This window comes from Pongo pygmaeus, chromosome 7 (genome assembly GCF_028885625.2).
Source record: "Pongo pygmaeus isolate AG05252 chromosome 7, NHGRI_mPonPyg2-v2.0_pri, whole genome shotgun sequence".
Classification (NCBI taxonomy): Eukaryota; Metazoa; Chordata; class Mammalia; order Primates; family Hominidae; genus Pongo; species Pongo pygmaeus.
This window is the reverse complement of record NC_072380.2, coordinates 118,544,398-118,567,917: the sequence shown is the minus strand read 5'-3', so window position 1 is coordinate 118,567,917 and position 23,520 is coordinate 118,544,398. Positions and strand designations below refer to the sequence as shown.

Genomic DNA, 23,520 nt, shown 5'->3' with positions numbered 1-23,520 from the left:
ATAGGCAAATAACTATGAGGAATGGATCACAGAGCATCTAACCTAATGATTAATGCTGGGTGTGCTGCAAGCTTGCTTTATTTTCATTTCTCCCCATCCCTTCTTCCCTGATTGAATTTATAAAGTTTATAGGAGCAGTTTCACTCCTCGTAACTATATCTTGGTCTTGAATTAGACTGTCAGTATAGACAGGAAATGCGGCACTGCTCATAGTTGATGCTTCATAAATATTTTGGGGGAAAAAGTTCTTACAAATTACTCCTCCTGATCTCTGAAATTTGATTTTGAAATAACTTAAGTAAAACCTTTGAACATTGTTATTTACCAGCTGCAAAAGTTTAAAATGTGAAATTTACCTCAGTACAACCCCTCTTGAATGATTTAATTTTATACTCTAAAAGCTACATTTCATCCTATCTGTTTTTTGGCAAAAAGTAATTGAAGCCAACTATTCTTTTCTTTTCCTAATCCCACATGTAGAGTTCTTAATTAAGCACAATTAAAATCAGCTTTTTCTGTCTTATTTTGTATTCTCATTCCATATGCTATATGTTCTTTATTTCTATTAAAAAGTGTACTTTTAATAAAAATTGATTTTTCTTCCTTTCTTATATTGCTATGATTTTATAGCTTTCAAATCCATTCTTATTAGGTTCTGGTGCTGGTGATTTATTAAGTTCTTCACACTTCTCTCATAGCAGAGCTTAAGGTAAGATAAAGGAAATGACAATTCCCAACCTTGTCTAGCCTTGAGGAAGAGGGTCAGAATAATATTGGTGGAACTTGAGCTGGAATGACTCTAGATTTAAGCAAAATTTGTGTTTATTTGGCCATTAATTCAGAACGAAGGATGAGTTTGTGTCAAGTGTACCTCCTGAAGTCCTCTGACATTGCCTATGTACTCACAGGCTCATTCCAGTCTGTGAAAAATCCTATTTTAAACCAGCCTGAAACCCAGGAGCCTCATAAAAAAAAAGGGAGAAAAAATCAATGCAATTAGTTTTCATGTATACTTATGTCTTCCTTCTGTCATTTGTTGACTCTACATTTTAGTATAATTTCAGGCATAATGCCTCCATCTTTGAGCAGGAAGGAATGGGTTACTGGTGGGCCTTGATGCTGACCTTTTGCCCTGGGAAGCTTGGCTCCAACTGGAGCAGCTGAGGTTTCTGGGCTGGTTACTTGTGCTCCATACAACCTGCTCTATTTACCCTCGGTGAGCTATATAATCTATCACGGTTTTCTGTGTACACCGTGATTTTAAAAGGATGGGAAGCAGTGGTTTAAACTATGTGATAATGAAGAGAAATAAGACAAGCCTATTATATTCTTATTTAAAATATTTATTTATATCTGTGGCTCTTAAACTGTGTTGCATATTAAGTTCAACTGGGGAGCATTTAAAACGGGCCTGTTGTGGGGTGGGGGGAGGGGGGAGGGATAGCATTAGAAGGTATACCTAATGTTAAATGACGAGTTAATGGGTGCAGCACACCAACATGGCACATGTATACATATGTAACTAATCTGCACGTTGTGCACATGTACCCTAAAACTTAAAGTATAATAATTAAAAAAAAACCTCTTTTTGTTTTGTTTTGAGATGGAGTCTTGCTCTGTTGCCCAGGTGGGAGTGCAATGGCACAGTCTCGGTTCACTGCAACCTCCGCCTCCCAAGTTCAAGTGGTTCTCCTGCTTCAGCCTCCCGAGTAGCTGGGACTACAGGGACACACCACCTTGCCCGGCTAATTTTTGTATTTTTAGTAGAGATAGGGTTTCACTATGTTGGCCAGGCTGGTCTTTAACTTCTGACCTCATGATCCCAAAGTGCTTCCACTGCACTCGGCCAAGCATTTAAAACTCTTGATGCTCAGGCTGTACCCCAAACAAACTGCATCAGAATTTCTGAGGATGGAATCTATCTGGTGGGGAAACAGTGATTTGTAGTTTCTATTACGATTCTTAGTAATAGGGGACAAATACAGAGTTCTCTGAAACAGTCCTGATTTCAACTATCCTTTTATAGTAAATCGATGTATTAAATGTGGAGCTAAATGTGCAAATTATGTGTAACTAGATACAATTCAATTGTTATAGCTTAATACTTTTTCACATAAAGAGATTCACAAAACAGGAGCAAAAATTGCTGATTTAATATACCAAAGTAATATCCAATCAACCAGAGTGGTAGATACAAAAAGACTTATATAGTCACTTTAGTTTGTTTAGTTTTGTTTTTGTTATGTGACAACTGAACAAAATGTAAAATGATTTTTGTGGGTTACTTATTTCTTCTGCTGTTAATCAGGAAGGAAAACTAAAGCATTGGTTTGAGCAAAGGGAATCACATGAGCTTGCACTGTGGGTGCTTTTGTGCCTTGCTTTGTGAGAGCTGTACACACAGCAAGGAAGCTGGGTGAAGATTTGATTAAAAGGATGGATAATTTTGTTCTTAGGCTGTGAACATCTGAACAGGCTACATGGTAAAAAATAAATAAATAAAAAACTAAGTAATTCTCTGGGAAGACTGAACCATGGGGAACAAATTTGGAGAACAGAAGCCTGAAACTAGCAATTCTTTAATATAAACTGTTTTGCTAAGATATTTAATTATTTTCTCTAATAGTGTGTATCACTTAAGGAATATAACCACACTGAAGAATCTGTGATGATTATTTCAGTCATTGAAGGAAGATGATTTGTTTTGACCAAGTATTTTTAATTGTTTGACAAATCAACTTCAGTGGGTTCAAAACGTTCTGAATTTGTACAATAAAATTTTGTTTTAACATCTTTAGTGAATTTGTTTGGGGTAAGAGTTCATTGTTTTTCATTAGGTTCTCACAGAACTGTCTGACCTAATGGAATTAGACATCGCTGTCTACTTGATCCAAAATGTATCATACTGACTTACTAGACTCCAGGTTACTGTTTAAATTTAGGTCCCCAAGGGCTGAATTTGTTTGTATTTGCCTTTTATCTCATTCCCATATTTAGTAATATTTTAAATTGATATAATGAACATATTATACATATTAGGAAACAAAAATAATAAGAGTTGCCTTAGTACTTTTTTTTGGAGACTGAGTCTCACTCTGTTGCCCAGGCTGGAGTGCAGTGGCACGATCTCAGCTCACTGCAACCTCCGCCTCCTTGGTTCAAGTGAGTCTCCTGCCTCAGCCTCCCAAGTAGCTGGGATTACAGGTGCCTGCCACCACACCTGGCTGATTTTTGTATTTTCAGTAGAGACAGGGTTTTACCATGTTGGCCAGGCTGGTCTTGAACTCCTGACCTCAAGTGATCCATCCGCCTCAGTCTCCCAAAGTGTTGGGATTATAGGTGTAAGTCACCGCTCCTGGGACTTTAGTCCTTTCTTTGGCTTAATTTTGGTAGAGAAATGCTGAGGGTCAGTCAATATTCACTCTGATAGCACAGTGCTACCAGAATCTACTTTTGTGGCCTTTTGCAAAAGGAAGATGCAGCTGCAGATGCCACATAATAACAAAAGGGAGAAAAATGTCCACAAGCCCACTAAAGAAAAGCAAAAGGAAGGCTGCTGGAGACTGGAAGATGAAAAACCAGAAACATCCTTGAGCCATCCACTTCCGTATTTTGACTTGCTGTTTTTATTCCTTTTCGTTGGGGACAGCTGTGTTCTCTCAATAGATGAGCAATTGTGTGGTGTTGTTAATTTTAATTTAACCTGTGAATCATGGTGATTAGGAGATCTGTAACCCAGGCATGCTAATTAAAGCACCGTTTGTGTGAGTTCTAAGTGGAGAAAAGCCTTCCTTCGGTGTCTATCAGATAGCCATGTTTTGTATGCCCTTAGCCTCATCTGGCAATCATGACATTACATTGCACTTTATCTTCTAGTACCAATTTTACATCATGTTCCTGTCCATGTTAAGGCTTTTCAGAAACATCGACTGAGCTGGAGAAAATATATCTTAATGCATTGCCTTGTTGCTCTTTTGGAGGAACAAGAGGCTGTGTGCATGACAAACAACACTGTCTGCAACATACATGCTAAGGCTCGTTTATTTAAAGATTTACCATTCATCATTGTCAGAGTTCCTGTGGGCATTACTGTCAATGTCTTATGTGCATTGTGAGTTCCTCCAAGTGTTCAGAAGAAGATTAAATCCCACTGTGACTTAATGCAAGAGTAGGAAATATTTTGTTTGCTTTAATTTTCCTGAAATGGATTTCTTTGGTTTTAGGGAAAAAAAAAAGATTACTGTAGACCACTGAACTATGTAGATCATACTTTATGCCTATGTTTAGTGGTTTCTGATGTTTTATAGTTTTTATTCATTTTGTTTTATATTTCACCTCCCACCAAATACACACAGAGCAAGTTGTGCAAAACTTATACAGGGAATAAGTAATCAACATTTCATCAACATTTCTTATTGACAGTACAAATTTAAATCAACAAAGTGTATGTCCATTTGCAAACACTTCAAGGAGATGATCCACAAATCAGCAATTGATACTGAATTATTTATGGTGGATTTTTCATAAAACAGGCATCCGCTTTTCTTTGTACTTGGAAAATCTAGTTCATTTCCCAGAGCTTTTTAACCTTTGGGAAAAAATCCACTGAGAAAAAGCTGACGATAAAGAGCAGTGAGTCACCTCTTTGAAGTCATTAGTCAAATACTTGAATTTATATGAATTATATACTTACATAAATTATATGATATATATTTTTGTTGACTACACACTAAAAGCTGTTAAGTTGCTCAGATGTTAAGTTTCCCTCTCCACAATCACGTCTCCAACTCTGACTAGCCAGCATCACAAATTTCATGTCTAAGAGATACTCGATGAAGAATAAGCATTAGGGTTTACAGTAAACATCTTCAATTCATCCAGCCTAACTTCAAATAATATTCTATACTTATCCTATATATACTACATTATTATTATAGCATGTCGTATATATAGATTTACACTATCTCGTGTAAGAATCCTACATGAGTATAGTCTCAGTTCCTCTCTTCTGCTTTTTCTACTGTTGTTATCCTATATTTTATTTTACATGATATATATATATATATATATATATATGCAATATATTGCTGTTTTTTTCCTTTAGAACAGAGGTTGGCAAACTAAAGCCCATGGGCCAATAGCAGGCTGCAATTTATTTTTCTGAATAAAGTTTTATGGGAACACAGAACATCCATTTGTTGACATATTTTCCATGGCTACTTTTGACTAGTTGCAAGAGGGACCTGAAAAGCCTAAAATATTTACTATCTGTCTCTTTAGAAAAAAAGTGTGCTAATCATATTTCATAAATTTCTGAGTAATTTAAAGTGAAAGAAAAGTCTTTTGCATTTATCTTTATTTTAATCATTCCTAAAGATCTTCACTTTTGTATATACGTGTATAGACTTGAGTTTCTATCTGGCATCATATTCTAGAGAGTTTTTCACCTGAAAAATTCCTTCAATAATTTTTTCTGGTACAGGTCTGCTGGTAATAAATTTTCTTAGTTTTGTTTGTCTGAAAAATATTTCTTTTCACTGTTATTGAATTCTGGATTTATAAGCTTTTGTTTCTGTTTTTGTTTTAGGCGCTTTGAAGATGTTATCTTCTGGGTCGCATAATTCATGACAAGATGTGTACCCTATTTCTCGCCTTTATCCTTCTTTATGTAATATGTATTTTATTTCCCCTCTGGCTGACTTGAGGATTTATTCTGTCTTCCATTTCTATCAGTTTAAAGTTGATATGTATAGGTGTTGTGTGTGTTGTCTTTATCATATCTGGGGTTCTATGAGCTTCTCGAATTTGTAATTTGAAGTTCTGGAAAATTCTCTGACCTTTCTCTGCGGGTATTTCTTCTACCCAAATCTCTCTCTCTTCTACTGTAGAATTCCATTACCTATATATTAGACTTTGGTATTTTCTCATAGTTCTTGGACGCCCCTTTTTTCTTTGCTGCTTTTTACTTTTTCAACTTTTGGCTCTGTCAAATACATTCTTCCTCTGTTTTTATGATTTCCATTTCCAGAATCTCCATTAGACCTTTTCATATATTTTCCATTTCTCTACTAACATTTTCATTTGTTTATACATGTTATCTACCTATTCAATTAAAGCCTTTTGCATAATAATCAGAATTATTTTAGATAACCTCTCTGACAGTTCTAAAACCTGGGTCTGGCTCTGTTATTTTTATCTTTATTTTTGCTTTGCCTTTTAATAGAAATTTTTCCTCTTGCTTTTTTTATATCTCATAATTTTGAAATTTAAACTTTGGGCGTTATTTATAGGGTGAATGTCCACATACCTGTTTTCTGCCAGACTATTAGTGTGGGGATACTGAGTCCATCTATTCAGAACTTAAACTGGGTTCGGGTTTTGTTGCTGCTATGCCTCCTTTAGTGTACCACTAGCTTTAAATTTCTCTGAAATTACAGATGATCTCTGAATTAGGATGATTCAACTTGGAATTTTTGACTTTGCAGTGGTGTGAAAGTGATCCACATTCAGTAAAAACTACTTCAAGTATCCACACAACCCTTCTGTGCTTCACTTTCAGTACAGTATTCAATAAATTACATGACATATGCAGCACTTTATAACATAATTTTTGTGTGAGATGCTTTTCCCCAGCTGTAGGCCACTGTAAATGTTCTGAGCCTAGTCTAGGCTAAGCTATCATATTCAGTAGGTTAGGTATATGAAATAGATTTTTGACTTAAGGTGTTTTCAATTTACAATGAGTTTATGGAGGCATAACCCCATCATAAGTTGAGAAGCATCTGTATCTTATAATTAGGGTGGGATATAGGGTGGGGTGGAAGTAGCGGGGTCTTTTTCTCAATGTGCCTGCTTCATTCTCAGCTTTTGGCCTTCCTTCTGTGCCTGCCTGATGGCAGGATTATTTGTTCAGCCTCTTTCTTCTCCAGTAGTAGTTGATTATTTGTGCTTGTTACTTGGAGCTTGCTTGCATGTTACGAAACTTGGAAAGTTTTCTTTTGTCCTGTTCCTGCCTTCATCCTAGGTAAACCCCATGTCACTGAATCTTGGGGTGAGGCTTTCTCAGTGATCTTATACTTCCCCAAATAGCAAAAGACTTCTAATGAGCTGAGCCTAGGGTAATTATTTCCCCTCCCCTAGTACCACAAGATTATTTTTCTTTTTAATCCCTCAGGTTCGCCCTACTGAGAGAGGTTTTCTTGGGTCTCCTGTTCAGTTTTTTTTTTATGAGCATCTATTGAGGTTCATGGAGCAAGCATGAACTCTCCTAGTACCTGAGGCTCCCGGAGGATCTATACCCTCACAGTTTAGCATTTTTTAGCAATTTGGCTTTTAGCAATGTTTGAAAACTAGCCAAACTCTTCTCATCCACTTGCTGATTCTTAGCTTTTGTGTGTGTGTGCATGTGTGTGTGTGTATGTGTGTATTGTGTGTGTGCTCTGCAACAGATAAGCCAGTGTTCAAGTCATCTCTTTCTGGAGACATCTCTCTTTCCTTAGATTGCAGGCTACTTGGTTGTTCTGCACACTCAGCTTTCTAATGGTTTCAAGAAAACTTACGTTTGTAGATTCTTCAGCTTTTTCCTGTTTTTAGGGAGGAAATGGTGCTTTGTCCTGTTTTCTACAACCTAAGAAGAAGCATAAGCTTAGTCCCTGTAATACTGATTTTGCTGACTTGAAGATGAATATTTCTCTTCAGCTCTGGAAAATTTTGTTTATTGTTGCTTCATAATTTTTCCCTCTTTTCCTTTTCCATTATTCCAGAAATTCTCTTAGATAACAGTTGAACTCTATAATTATTTTTCTAATACATTATGTCTCCTTGAAGATTTCTTCTACATTCTTGGACATTCCTTATCTTTTTCTTCAAATTTTCTTTGGAATCTTGTTTTGGCAATTTATTTCAAATGTACAAGAGCTCTTTCTTATTTTATTCCCTTTTTTCTCAGTGTCCTGTTCTCAACTTATGATGCAAAATTTTTAAATTTTATATCTCTATGAGAATATAATTTTGTTTCTTATTAGGTATTTGACATTTTCCCTTGATTAAGAAAAAAATAAATTTATTCTGTTTATTTTACCTACCTTTATCTTTTCTTCTGAAGACTTTCTTGAAATATCTGGTGGGGGCTGGCAATCTACTTATCTTTCAGAAAGAGCATGAGGATGCTGATGACGTCTCTGCATACATGGGCAGTATATTTCCAGTCAGTTTTGCTTTAAAGTTAGCAGACAAGATCCAGCCATTTTGTCGCAGGCCTTACAAATACCAAAAAGCAAGTGGCCCTGACTCTGAATGTTAATAATAAAATAGCTTTCCTCATTCTCCCAGGACAGTTTTTCTAGTTTATTAAAACAACAGCAACAACAACAACAATGTTTTGCCCCAGGAGATGGAGATAATCTATGCTCACTGTGATTTGCATTATAAGAGAAATTATTTGAAACCTTAAAAAAGCAAAAGACACTATTAAATATTCTTTTAATATACTTCTGGGATTTATACTTCATTGTCTGTGCTAATTTATAACTCTATGGGGGCATTGGTTAATTTTTAGATTTTTGTTTAGTAAAGATGTAAATAATTTCTGTCCAGTAGAACAGATAATCCTAAAGATGGTGGTTTCTGTCCATTACAAACATTAACCAGCTCTGTATCTAACCTAGCACTCTTATCCTATGATAGTTTTTGTTAAATTGCCTTTCTGTAACTTCATTGGTTTCTTCATTTATTGAATTAATATCTTTGACATGTGTTTATTTTATGTTTATATGAGAATCATGACTTACCTTTTTGAATGTTATACTTTACCAGTTGCTAAGGCCTAATCAGCCCCAAACCATCTGGGAGGAGTCTACAGTCTGATAAAATAAGATTTATTGATTTGCAGCAAGAGAGTCCACTCCAAGGAGTTCTGCTGGGACCCAGGGAGGAGGGAAGTATCTTTTGTAAGGTCGGATTTTCACTGAAGGATTCTGAGACAGAACTAAAGGAAATAGTAATCAGTCCTGGATTGGTTGCTCCTTCTGAAGCAGGATTGGAAGAAGTGAAATTAACTAGGCACTGGGTGCCGTTGCAAAGTGAGGAAGATAGTAATTCAGTATCCCCCTAAATAAATGAAAATTGCAAAACAGGTCTAGGGCATCATTGGGAAGAAAGCAGTAGTCAGTCAAAAAGCAGCCATTATAACATTTTACAACTGCTGTATGATCTTAGAAGAAACACCGTTTTCTGTTAACTTTGCAGTTGGCTTTGTCTGTGTGTTGTCTTCACAGCCTGAAAAATGGCCAGGTGATCTTTTCTTCTTTGGTTCAAGCTAATTTTAATTGTTTTAGCATTGGTCAGGATTTTAATCCTTCACAGCCTAAAAAGGTGTAAGATGGAAGATGAGCTGCATGTTGAACAGCATATGTGTCTTTCTTAATTCCTCTTTTAAATCCTATTGCTGGCTGGGCGTGGTGGCTCATGCCTGTAATCCCAGCAATCTGGGAGGTCAAGGCAGGTGGATCACCTGAGGTTAGGAGCTCGAGACCAGCCTGGCTAACATGGTAAAACCCCATCTCTACTAAAAATACAAAAAGTTAGCTGGACATGGTGGTGCATGCCTGTAATTGAAGCTACTCCGGAGGCTGAGGCAGGAGAATCGCTTGAACTCCAGGAGGTGGAGGTTGCAGTGAGCCGAGATCGCGCCACTGCACTCCAGACTGGGTGACAGAGCGAGACTCTGTCTCAAAATAAATAAATAAATAAATAAATAAATAAATAAATAAATCCCATTTCCCTCCCTGGTCATTTATGCAACATTCTATTTCTGAATCTAGAGGAGGGGTCAGCAAAGCTTTTTTGTAAAAGGCCAGGTAGTAAACATGTTAAGTTTTGACACATGCACTACTTATCTATGTCATTCTAACATGAAAACAACCAAAGAATATACATAAATAAGTGTGTGTAGTTGTGTTCTAATAAAACTTTGTTTCTAAAAACGGAAAGTGACTAGATTTGGCCTGTGGGCTGTAGTTTGCCTGCACTGATCTAGAGTCTCTCTGGGTTTTGACCCAGGTGACCAGCTCCTTTTAAGCTGTAACTTCCTTTACTAATTCATCCTTCAACACTCCCATTTGATTTGATTTTCCAAAAATGTGCTGATATATATCATTTACTAATGGCCCTTTTTTATTTCACCCGTTAGACCTTTTTAATTTCCTTTATCTATTTAGCAGAGTCTTTTAAGATATAGGAAGCAAATTATTGCACTCACTTTGTCATCTCGAAATGCAGACAATATAAAAACATTTTTAATAGAAGTGACTCAAGAAGAAGTACTTGCATTGCGCATTAGGGTATGCCTAGAATGACAATTTTGTCATCTATCAGCATTTTTTCAGGTTCAAAATTAGTATATTCCTGCACTATTTAATAAAGCAGGCAGGGTTTCCCATCTGTAAGAGCATCACACATGAAAAGCTAAAAGAAAACTGCAGACAGATTAATAGAGCAAACAAGTCAAACTATAACATTAATGGGTAATAATACATATTTAATCAATACTAGTAAATGTTAAAGTGAGATGATACCCTGCAAAGGAGTTCTAATTCTGATTAACTAGTTTGTTATAGACATAGAAAAAATTGAAAGCCAAATATTTCTGATTGACTCCCAATTAGCACCCTCCTCTAAGTTCTTTTATGAAGATACAGATACAAGATGCCAAATGGAGAACAATGTATAAATTTTTTAAGTAGTGGTGCATTAAATTTCTAAAGTACAGGGCTTTCTGAAAAATCCAAATTGGACAACATACTAGGATCTAAAACCAAGGAGTGAAACTGCTACTACTTACTATAAATCTACTCTTTGATATCATCTATGTGAATGGGTGATTTCTCAAAGCAGACTTCAAGTATATTCATTTGGCAAGATGCGTGGAGAGCTATGGTCTTCTTCAGAAACCAGTCAGCATCAAAATAAACTATATAAGATAGTATATTGGGTGTCTAGGCTGGCTTCCAAAAGGTGCATTTAACATATAGAAGGAGAAATGGCATAACAATGCATGAGACAGATGGTGCAAGAGAGAGTGCAACAGATCTTACTTTAGAGACACAGTAATGCTACCTACTGCTAAAAGTACCTAAGAGATATTAAGTAGTCACCAATTAGTTTCACTTTTTTCAATCTTGGGGTAAATAATCTATGGAAAGAAAAACAAAGATTCTCCTAGATATTCCCCGTACAGTGGAGAGAAGTGGAGACTTCTTTATGTAAAAAGCAGTGGGGCTAAGAAGAAAAGTGCCCTGCTACCCCTCAAAAAAAGGCATGAGAGTAATTCAGATTATCCTATTATATCAATGCAACTAACATTCTATTAAATGTGTTACTTCATCTATAATATAGATATGATCAAGTCAAAATCTGTTTAATTTTTACCTTAAAACCTGGAAGATTTTACAAAGGAAAGGAAACTGGAGGATTATAAGTAAATAAATACCTGAGAAAGTTAAAACAGTTATAAACTGGTCACCAATCTGCATATATTAATGCTATGAATTTAAGAAGCTCATTAACTTTAGAACTAGCAATTGGCAGGCTAAAGTTACATATATAGAATTTTTAAACTATCCTCTTCAACAGTGTATCAACAGATAGTAATTAGGTTTGGACCCCAGGGGCCTGCAGCTGAGACTGTGTCATCTGGTGAAGGAGGCTTACACATCCCCGTCGCAACATGACTCACATGAGGTAAAAAGTAAAATGAATCATCTTGGCCCCTTGTCCTTATTTTGAAAAACATATGGAACAAGCTTCCACTTGAAATAAAATTGAAAGCGAAGCACCCGATGTTCTATGATAAAAGCAGCATTTTAAAGAGGTTTAGCTTTATGAAGGTAGCTGAAATCTAATCCAAAATTGTACAGACTTTACCAAGAGCCAATCAACCACTTAATTGCATTTTTTTCTGATTGATTTGGTTCTGCATCACGCAGCAAGTCCATTACATGTACGATACATACACTCATCATGATACTGTTTTAGGTTTAAAATCAAACAAAGAGCAAAACCATTGAACTCTCTTTACCTGAACTAATTGCTCATGTAGTGTAGGAACAAATTATGCTATTTCTTTGTGGAAGCCATTCAGTTTTTTCACCCTTTTGAAAGTAGGACTTACCCTCTTTGTCCATAGCAAGTTTACACTAAGTCGCTATGGAACATATACTGACCCCCATTACCATTGTACTCAACTTAGATGCCCTCAAGAGGCAATAATTCATTGAATATTATAAAGATATGTTACCAGATAAATTTTTAAATGACAGTAAAATCATGAGTCTCATACAAATACAAAATAAACTCATGTCAAATATTTCACTAATTAATTAATGAGGGATTCAGTGAAGGTGTTAAGAAACCGATTCAAAGGAGAAGTCAAAGAAAGACATATCTAGGGAATAAAGCAATGCTGAAATAATTTGTTAACAGATGCAAAACTGGCTCTTTTCATAAGGTTTGAGGAAATCAATGTACTGTCACTGGAAAAAAATTCATTTGCATGTCTATGGACAGGACTAATTTACATTAATATCAGTTTTCTACCACTTACAGGGTTGTAAAATAACTGAAAGAACAATGAAATACAGAGATCACTCTAGATTCAGATATATCGGGAAAGATAAGCTACATAGTTCCTTATATTCCTGAAGACAGGTCTTCTTTGTTTCCTGACAAACCAAGACAAAATTCAGATTTCAATTAAACAAAACCACTAAGCAAAATGTTGTGTAAACTTTTATTCTGATCATACACATTTCAACTTATTCCATTTTGTGTACACAGTAGATATACCTAAAGTTAGCCGAATAATTTCCTTGTAAATAGTGATTGTAAATATTTGTAAATATGTGCATGTAAATCTCATTGAAGCAGAAGTCTACTTCTCACTTACTTTTTATTATCTCATACATTTGGGCATCAAGAGCTACTGTTGATTCTTCCTTTGTAAGTTATCTTACAGCTGGCCATTATTTTTTATTTTCACTGCTAGCACCTCAGTCCAACTCTTTAGGCAGTAAATAACAGAACATCTGGGTTAGGACACCAATGGATCTCTCTTCCATGAATCTCTTTTCCCTCTCAAGTTTACAGGACTGCTATATCAGCAGCACCATTTTCTTGTAACTAGCCTATCCAAAATCCTTTACCGTTTCCCAGACCTTTTAGCTTCACATTCAAGGGCAATTGGCTACTGGAAAACAAACACAAGATGGATGAGTCACCTTAAATCCCTTTTTTAGCAAGCTAGTGGATAACTAAACAAAGAGAGCAATCAAACCTGATTTATGATGAGTAAAATGTAGATAGGTCAGCAGGTTTGTAAAACAGGAATTCTTTTCCAAACATGCTTTAGAGGCTACTAGATTTTCATTCTTTTTAAGGAATAAGAGTGACTTAAAAAAAAAAATTCTGAGTTCACTGACGTGCCAAAGTTCTTTGTCTTTATTGTGACAGTATGTCACAGCTTCAGAGTGACTCAGACCTTAGTGGCATTACTTATTAGTTGTGCGAGTCTGGTCAAATTGCTTATCCACTCTGAGATAGTTTCCTTTTTTTCTAAAATGGGGATACAAGTGACAACAACCCTATCCACCTTACAGGGTAGTTGTAAGAATTAGTTGAGGTTGTGTATCTTAAAATAATTACTAATCGATAAAATCTTATTCAAATACTAATAGTAATAAATGAATTAGTGCTGACGTTTCTATATCTCTTCTGCATATTCTTCACTGTACAAATTTTATAATTACCTATAATAAAACCTGATGAAAGTAGCCAGAAAGTGCACTGTCTAGGGTGAAGGCTCTTCCGCCATTTTCTTTTGTAGGGACAAAGGGAAAGCTTCCCCTTTGCCCTCGGAAGTTCTGTCGAAAAATCAACTCACAAAGAGACAGATTGATAAAAGCTTTAAAATTTTATTAATACTGTGCACATGGGGAGAATCAGAGTGATTGTTCAATATCCTAATGCGATACAGAGGCTTATGTACCTTAATTCTTAGGGATAAGGGAGATGGGGAAATGTAGATAATTTTAGGGGGATAGGAAATGATTTTTAAGGGAATTGAAGGAGCTTGAAGAACACACAATGGTCTGGGGCAAAGACAGTTGGGCCCACAGAGTGGATGATGATTTGTGACAAAAGTCTGTCCAGGTTTGTTAACAGACTTCAGTCTTCTTTCCTGCAATATGGTTTCAATTAATCTCAGGAAAGGGAACCAGAGGTTAATTGTTTTCTTTTCTGGTAGGTCCAGACATTAGGCAGATAAGGGAACTTCAGCCTGTGGTTTGGGAAAGGTAGAAGATTGAGAGACCGTAGCTGAGAGGTGGAGGCAGGATGCATTGTTCTCCTTGGCATGTCTGGTCTGCTCTTTACGTAGAGAAGGGAAATGTTTCTTACAGCGTCTGTCTATCTCTAAGGGCCTTTAAATCAAAATACTCATTATACCAGGAGCCATGTTTTAGGGTAAAGTTCCCTGTACTCTTTTACTTCCAAGGACAAATATAGAGTTGTTTTTATTTTTCCAAGAATAAAAAGTACATCAGTGGAAGTCTAGGGTTTGCAAGCATATCATATACCAGTAGTTATAAAGTTTGATGTGAATATTATCTCAGTCTTTTACTCATAATTCTATTAAAAGTTATGCTAGATTTTACATATTTGAATTTCATTCACAAGAAAATTCCAAAAGAGAAAACTTGGAAGTAGTTGAATGAGACATACGTAATATAAAAAAGGAAAATTTTAAAAATGTATTAATTTAGGTTCTAATTTAGAAATACAAATATGCAGTAGTTTCAAACAAATAACAAATCACTATGCAAAAGGCACTATCTCATCTTCAAATATAGCTTAATCTCAGTAAATAAATCGTTTCCAAAAAGTGAAAGAATGCAATTAACATTTTATTAAATATCTACTATTTGTCAAACAGCCTTTTATTTCTACTATTTGTCAAACACAGCTGGGTTAACCTTTATGAAGATACTTTACTGAGTTAATAAGAAAGAGTAAGAATAAGCACATTATTTGTCATTAGGGGGTCTCACAAAGCAGATTTTGATGCAAAGATCTCAGTGCAAGTAATTTCTTTGGAAATAAATCCATGAAGCACTCTGAAAGCTTATGGAAGTGGGAGAAGGAAGGGTGGACAGGTCATAAAGTGTGCTTTATTGAATAGGATATCTCTGTGTAAAATCTCAATTGCAAACCTCTAAGAGGCTATATAAAACATGCCTTAGAGTTTTTCCACTGAGAGTAAGGAAGCTGGAGTATTCATCTGCCAGCTCCTGTCCTTCATTGGTTAAGGATTTCTATTGGGGCAGTAAGGGCAATAACTCTTCAGAGATCCAGCCTGCCCAGCAAAAGTACTAAACATACCTGATGCCAGAAAATACTCTTAGGCAGAAAGACACAGGAAGGCTTTGGCCTGTAAGGGGACCATCTGCAAGAGAAGTAGACCATGGAGATACGGCAGAGCATCACAGAGCCTGCCGCATTAAATCAGTGAAACTTGTCCTTATGCTAATCATTGAGGGCGCAGCAAAGAAACAAAAAACCTAATGCATTCTGCTTATGAGTTGACATACTTTTAAGAGTTGTATTTGTCATATATAGACCATGTGTCAGGTATTGAGCTAGGTACAAGGAGTACAATAAATAACACAACACAATGTATGCCCCAAAGGGATTTTATCAGCATCAGAAGACATATGATAACATTCCAAGATAAAAAGATATAGAATAAAAGAGTTATAGAAATTTATTAAAGTTGGAGTCATGGCTGAGGGCCTCTGAAAAACATAAGCATAATTTGAAGTTAGCTTTGAAATATTTAATACAGGGAAAACATAAAAGAAAATGAGAGCATCACTTGGACTGGAACACTCATTAAAAAAAAAAACCAAAACCTAGTGCTCAAAACACAGAAGTAATGTTACTAATGTGAGCAGCAGCAAGACCTGTATGTTTGAGACAGAGTGGATGGCTGCCAATGAATGGAGGGTGTAGGGCCATTAGTTGGTTACCCAGGAAAAGGAAAGAGTAGTCTCAGGATCTCTAAGTTTAGATGGTATGAAATGAAGGCATCAGTGAAACTGGCTTAGCCTTAGGGAAGGACTTAACTTTCCCTGAGATTAGAAGGCAGTAAGAGTGAGCAGGGTCAGAAATGTGTATTGGTGAAGGATGAAGGAACTCTTCTGCCATTTGCTCTGGACTATCTTTTTAAAGGAGTTTTCACAGCAACACTGTTCATTGTTTTCTCTATTGTGGAAAGATTTAAACTGTTTCACAAATGCATTAATTCAGTCTACAAGTATGCGTTGAACATCTACCTGTGCTAGCTATTAAGACAGGTTCTGAATTTATGACTTCAGGGAACTAACAACTTTCTGAGGGTGGATAATGAAAAAGAAGCCTTGAAGGCAGTATGGCAAAAATATGCAAAATGTTTTAATTATGTATGAAGATTAACATAAAGCTGACAATAGAGTTTTGACACGTTTTTCAAATTGCAGATCAAAACCCATTGGTTGAGTGTGAAATCAATTTACTTAATTAGGGCCATTTTTCTTTTTTAAAATTATATAGACTAGAATAGAAAGTTGCAGAATGCATTACACAAGGTAAGTGATTTTTATTTTCATGAAAGGACAGCTTCAATTATATGTATATAGTTGTGTATTATGTCATAATATTAAATACATTTCTTACTGTGGATCATGGTAAAAAAAAAAATGCCAGTAAACAATGGTTCAGAACAGTGACCAAATCTGACTTGCCACTTCTTTTGGTAAATAAAGTTTCGTTGGACTATAGCCAAAGCCATTCATTTACATATTCTCCATGGCTACCTTTCTATTACAGTGGAATGGCTGAGCAGTGACAGACCATATGCCCTCAAGTCCCAAAGAGTTACTATCTGAATGTTTAGAGAAAAAGATCACTCACCCCTGGTTTAGGCTATTTTACATTTCTAAGGAAAATATTATATCGATCAACATTGTTGAAAGTTTAAAATACTGTGGGATCTAAGTTACTTAGGTATAATTAGATAGAATTATATTATTTCCAAATTGATTTGTAGATTAAATTCAATCCCAATCAAAATTCCAATTTATCTGTAGAAACTGACAAAGTGACCCTTAAATTCTTGTGGAAATGCAAAAGAACCAGAATAAGCAAAACCAGTTTAAAAAAGAAAGATAAAGTTGGAGAACTACCATTATCTGATTTCAAGAATTAGTGTAAAGCTACAGTAATCAAGATAGTGTGCTACGGACGTAAACATGGACAAATAGAACAAGGGAACAGAACAGCAATTGTGGAAGTAGACCTACATATATATGGGCAACTGAGTTTCTTCAAAGATGGAAAGGTAATTCAGTGGCGAATGATAGTCTTTTCAACAAAGGATAACTGTATGTAAAAGACTGTACTTCATAATTAAAATTAAATCCACAATGAGATACCACTTCATACTTAGTAAAATGGTTAAAAGTTTGAAAGACTGGATGTACCAAGTTTTGGAGAGTTTGTGAAAAAACTGAAACTATCATCCATTGCTGGTGGGAATGTAAAACTGGTACAATCTCTTTGGAAAACAATGTATCAGTTTCTTGAAAGGTGAAAGGTACATCCACTATAAGGTTCAGATATTCCTCTCCTAGGCATTTACCCAAGAGAAATAAAAGCATATGTCATTCATGCACTTGAATATTTATAGCAGTTTCATTTGTAGTAGCCCAAACTGGAAACAGCTCAAAGGTCATCAACCAGTGAATGGATAAAAAATAATGGCATATATCTATACAATGGAACACTACACAGCAATGAAAAGGAATGAGCTGTCGATATAGGCAAGAAGATTAATGACTCTCAAAATAATTACACTGAGTGAAAGAAGCCAGATTAAAAAAGGGTGCATAACATGTGATTCAATTTATACAAAATTCTATAAAATTAAATCCATTTATAGTGACAGAATGTGGATGAATGGCTGCCAGGGGATGGGTGAGAAAGAGGTTTTATTAATCTGTTCTCATGCTGCTAATAAAGACATTACCAAGACTGGGCAATTTATAAAGGAGAGAGGTTTAATGGACTCACAGTTCCACATGTCTGGGGAGGCCTCACAATCAAGGCGGGAGACAAAGGAGAAGCAAAGACATGTCTTACATGGCAGCAGACAAGAGAGTGGGTAAAGGGGAACTCCTGTTTATAAAAGCATCAGATCTCATGAGACTTATTCACTATTATGAGAATAGCATGGAAAGACCCACCTCCATCGTTCCCTTACCTCACACTGGGTCCCTCCCATGACACATAGGAATTATGAGAGCTACAATTCAAGATGAGATTTTGGTGGCGACACAGCCAAACCATATCAGAGGTGTCACAAAGAAGCATGAGGAAACTTTTAGGGGTGATGGCCATGTTCATTATCTTGATAATGGGGATGATTTCACAGGTCAAAACTTAGCAAATTATATCTTTAAATGTACAGTTTAGTATATGTCAATTAGATTACAATAATGATAATAAAAATACAAGTATCCCTAAAAACCTTCACTGATTTTTTTTTCTATTTGGATATTAAGAGACTGTTCTCCTTCTCTTCCCTGTCTCATCTTAATACCAGATTAGTGAAGTTTATGTAATAGTACTCCTGGAATCAACGAGATTAATATGACCTTCTGACTTTTTAATAAAATTGCTGTTGCTATGGCACAGTGATTCTCAATGTGGTCCCCAGGACAAGCCACATCACCTGAAAATGCAATTTTGAGGCTGCATTTCAGTGTTTCCCACAATAGTGAATCAGAAACTTGAAATGGGGCCACCATTTGTATTTTAACAAGCACTTCAGATCATTAATGCAAACTATAGTTTGAGAACCACTGCTATGGTAGATTACATGTTTGGGTAATAATTTGGATGTCAGTTCCATTTTATCAGATATTTTTATCTTTGAGGTTAGATCCTAATTTATTCATAAGAACAAACTCAAGCTAATTTATTTCTATCAGTAATGAACAACGTATTTTGAAATCATCATGGGATACCTAGCATAAAATACAATGATAAACAATATGTTGGTTGCCTTTGCCTTCAAGGATCTTCCATCTTATTTTGTGACTTTTAATAGAAGTATGTAATGATTCCTATACTGCTCTCCTAAAGTATACTTCAATCATGACTATAAGACATTATTGCTGTATGTAAAATTATGGGTGTTTGCTTTATTCCCTCTGTCTCTACAATGCCAACTTTTACAGTAAAAAAACTGCAATTTTTGCAATAATTTGTGTTGGATTCTCTCTTAATTTTTACTTAAGAGTCCTACACACATTGTCTGAACTCAAACTATCAGAAAGGCACATGTGCAGGGAGGAAGCAAGCCATTGTGTATACTCAGCAGGGTCCTCTAGCACACAACCAGAGGACCCAGTGCGCTGAAGTTCCCAGCATGTGTGTGTAAGAATCCTTTAACTGCCAATCCCTGTCTTCCCCTTGAAGGTATTTGCAAACTCATCTTCAATGTCCACCTGAGATTAGTGAATGGAGTCATTTTAGAAAAGTTTAGTTTTTAGAAAAGTAGAATGCCAGGCATAGAGTAAGTCTTCTAAAATAAGTTAAATTTTTTTAATAAAAGGAAAAATTGGCGGGTCATGGTGGCTCACACTTGTAATCCCAGCACTTTGGGAGGTTGAGGCAGGCAGATCACAAGGTCAGGAGTTCGAGACCAGCCTGGCTGGCACGGTGATACCCCGTCTCTACTAAAAATACAAAAAATTAGCCGGGCGTGGTGACACGTGTCTGTAGTCCCAGCTACTCGGGAGGCTGAGGCAGGAGAATTGCTTGGACCTGGGAGGTGGATGTTGCAGTGGGCCGAGATCATGCCACTGCACTCCAGCCTGGGTGACAGAGTGAGACTCTGTCTCAAATAAATAAATAAATAGGAAAAATTAGAGTGGCCTTGGATCACCTGGTATATAACCCATAGAGAGGCTGCCAAATTTAAGCAAATAAGATCTTTATAAAGTGCTGTAAGGATATTTAGAGGTGAAGTTGAGAGGCAAACAGACAAATGAAAAACACTAGCAATTTCATTTAATTTAAATTGGGGGTGGGCAGGAGGGAGAGGCGGAGGAAGAGTGAGCGTTGATTAAGACCTGCTGCAGACTATGATGAGCCAAACTTCTCTTTTAGTCCTGGCTTGATTTATGTCCTAATACCAGGATTTTATGTCAATAAATATGACAGCTGGATGAAGAGATAGAACCTAAAGTTAGGACTAATCAATTTCTGTCTAAGAAGACTGAAGCCTTAGACGTTCATTTTAGGCTTTGGTGATTGCAAAGTATATATAAAATTTTATTTATGAGAAAAAGCTAGAATTATTCTCTGGATTTACCATAATGAGTCCACAGCCTTGGGGGACGATTGTTCCTTTTTCTGTACAATTGATTTGAAACTTGAATAATGTCCCACTGGGAGGCAAGGTGATCATAAATGAAGAAACAATAGAAGTCTGGGGTCAGTAGATCAGAAGATACTATTTTAAATATCTCAAAGGGCAAAAAATGGCTATAGGAGATGTCTGGGAAAGAAGGAAATAAAGGGTGGTATGAGCTTCAGCAACTATTATAAAGACACCAAGTCCATGACAATACCTACCAATATTAAGTAACAACAAGGTTCTATATGTGTGATTTAAACTTGACTGCTGAATCACATAGCACAGTGGTTTCCTGCCTCAGGCGGCAACTCAGACATTCTAATTCCAACAGTTCAGGGTGAGACCAATGTATCACTACTTTCAAAAATCTCTGCACATGACTCTAATGTGTTGCCATGTTTGAGAATGGTGGACATAATATGCTGGGTACATGTGGGGATGAAGACATTTAAGCGATGTGGAAAGAAGAATCTGCCATTGCTGCAACTACCATCATTCATATCTTGCCCTCAAGTGGACATTTTCTATTTTTGAATGAGTTGTAAATGCAAAGAAAAATAAGGTGAGGGTTTCATTTTAGGCTTGTTAATAAGGACAATGTCACAAAATCTGCCTTACTGTGCTGTCCCTTGGAAAAGAGAATACATATGTAATAACTCTGTATGCAGCCTACTTTCAGCAAGTAAACATTGTGTGTATGTGTGTACATGTTTGTATATGCACGCAAATATTTATGCTTTGACAAATTTGGGAACTATTTTGATCAATCAATTTCAGCTTTGGGAAATATATCAAAGACAATATGGGCCTGAAAACTTGCTGATATTTTTTCTGTTTCTACCTCATTACAAGTAATTCTAACAGTGGGAAGATGCAGGTAATGTTCTTGAATTGCAGCCTCCACATTCTTAACCACTAATTCCCATCTTTGCTGAGATAATCCACCAGAGACATGTACAAGTATTTCAAGGGTTCCTACATTTGAAAAGGTGAGCAATGGAAAATCAGGGTTCTAATATAGATGTTTTCTTTGTTCTTCTCTTTTTCCTTGCCTCTAGTTCCTGTGCAAGCAACACATCTTTATGCACTGATGTCAATCTAGTTAATCATGTGTATTTCCCTGAGGGTGCCTTCATGTGCGCTAGAGGAATTACAAGGGACATTTTTTTAAGAACTAGGTCAGGTTCTACGTGTACTGGGGCAAGAAGGGAAGAAGAGACTAAACAGGATGGTAAAAGTCACATATACAATTATAGATTTTTGTTGTTGTTGTTATACTGTTATACTCCTTTGAAGGAATGGATTCAATGTCTCTCAGGGCCTTCATCTGTTTTTAGACTAGAATATATATTATTGCTAATGACTACATCCTATTTGGTGGTCATCTCTTTAATTGCCCTGAGCTGTGTTTGATTACAACTTGCTTCTCTTTATTGTCTCATTTTCTGTTGGTATCAAAGTCAGGACCGTTCTGTCCTTAAATCACATAAATCAAGTTTGTTTAGCTTATGCAAGAAGTTTAATTATTGAAGCTCCCCTTATTAGATTGTCTCAATATACAAATTTCTAGGTCACCATTATAGGAAGTCTCAAATGTTCACCATATTTTATCTCGTAAGGTAGTTTACCATAAGATTATTTTATTTAGATTAATTTTTCTCTCTAACTGTCATTACTGCTGTTATTCATCACATATTAGGATATCTTCAGGCAAATTACCATTTTATACTATCTACTGTGTTAAATTTTACTGATGGAGCTAAGACACACTACTGTGATGATAAATGAAAAATCACAGTAATTATGACACTAGCTATTAAAATTAACTTTGTTAATATGATAGTTTCTAACTTACTCTTCAGTAATTGTTTTCAGTTCTCAGAATTTTGATAGCAAGAATTATTCTTCATTGCCAAAAATAATTTTCATTCTTCTTAAGACATGTTATTACATCTAGATTTCATGTTAGACCTCACAATGATGGTACAAATATACCTAACATTTAGAGTATATCTAAAATAAATTTATCAGGGCCTACTTTGATCAAGTGTGGTTTTAACTCATGAACAATAATGAGAAACTATTTATATGTTTCTACTTTAGAGCTCATATCCTCTCATAAAGGCACAGAATGTGACACTGGGGGATACCCAATCTTCCCACACATTGAGCTTTGCTTCAAGGAACGCTTAAAGACAGCAATTTAACATTTAGAAATGTGTGTGGTCAGATATAAAATATGGCTTCGTTCCAAGCCCTACTGTTTTCTCTTCTGTGATATTGATCTGCAGATCAAGTAGATCACCATTCTCTTACCTATAAAATAGAAAAATGATGTCTACTTTGCAGGTTTGTTCTGTGGACTGAAATAGTGTTTGGCTTATAAAAGAACTCAAGTGATGATGACTATTGAGCTCTTTAATTCTAACATTTTGCTTACTCTTTTCTAGCATTGAGTTCTTCTACGCTTGGTTGAATTGGCTTGCCATCAAAGTTCTGTAACATTTTTTATTTGAAATAGGTCTCTGACATACCTTTTCATTTTCCCTCTACACCAATGATCAGCTCTGTAAAACATTTTGTGATGTCTTTTAGAAATAATATTTCTAATAAAATTATTTTATCCAAGTTACTTTATGATGTAATGCTCATTTCTGTGTTGATATATTTTAAAAGCAGCAGTTATTTTGAATCTTTCCCATTTTTAAATGTATTTTCTTTGCATTTATAACTCTTTGAAATGCAATGCTAATACTGTGCTGTGATAGAAGAAACCATTTTAAAAATCCAGCAAAGTTTTGAAGGTAATAAAGTATCTACTTTTTCTTGCCATCTGGATTATAAATGATGCCCTGAAATTATAAGGATAATGGCTTCTGAATATATAGGTTAAGTGATTCTGCAGCACATTAATATGATAGTTAAATTAGACATATGTTTCATTCACAGTAATATCCATCTATTTGTTAGAACAACTGGCCTAGTACATTACAGGTGGTAGGTGCATT

The 23,520-nt window shown here is 35.8% G+C and overlaps 1 long non-coding RNA gene across 1 annotated transcript in view; it reads left to right on the top strand.

Annotated features, from left to right (window-relative positions):
* LOC129042020 (uncharacterized) overlaps positions 1–23,520 on the top strand; it is a 288,076-nt gene that overhangs the window by 712 nt on the left and 263,844 nt on the right. The window contains exon 2 of the long non-coding RNA XR_008504054.2: positions 653–709. This is a non-coding gene — a long non-coding RNA (uncharacterized LOC129042020). The remainder of the gene's footprint in view (positions 1–652; positions 710–23,520) is intronic.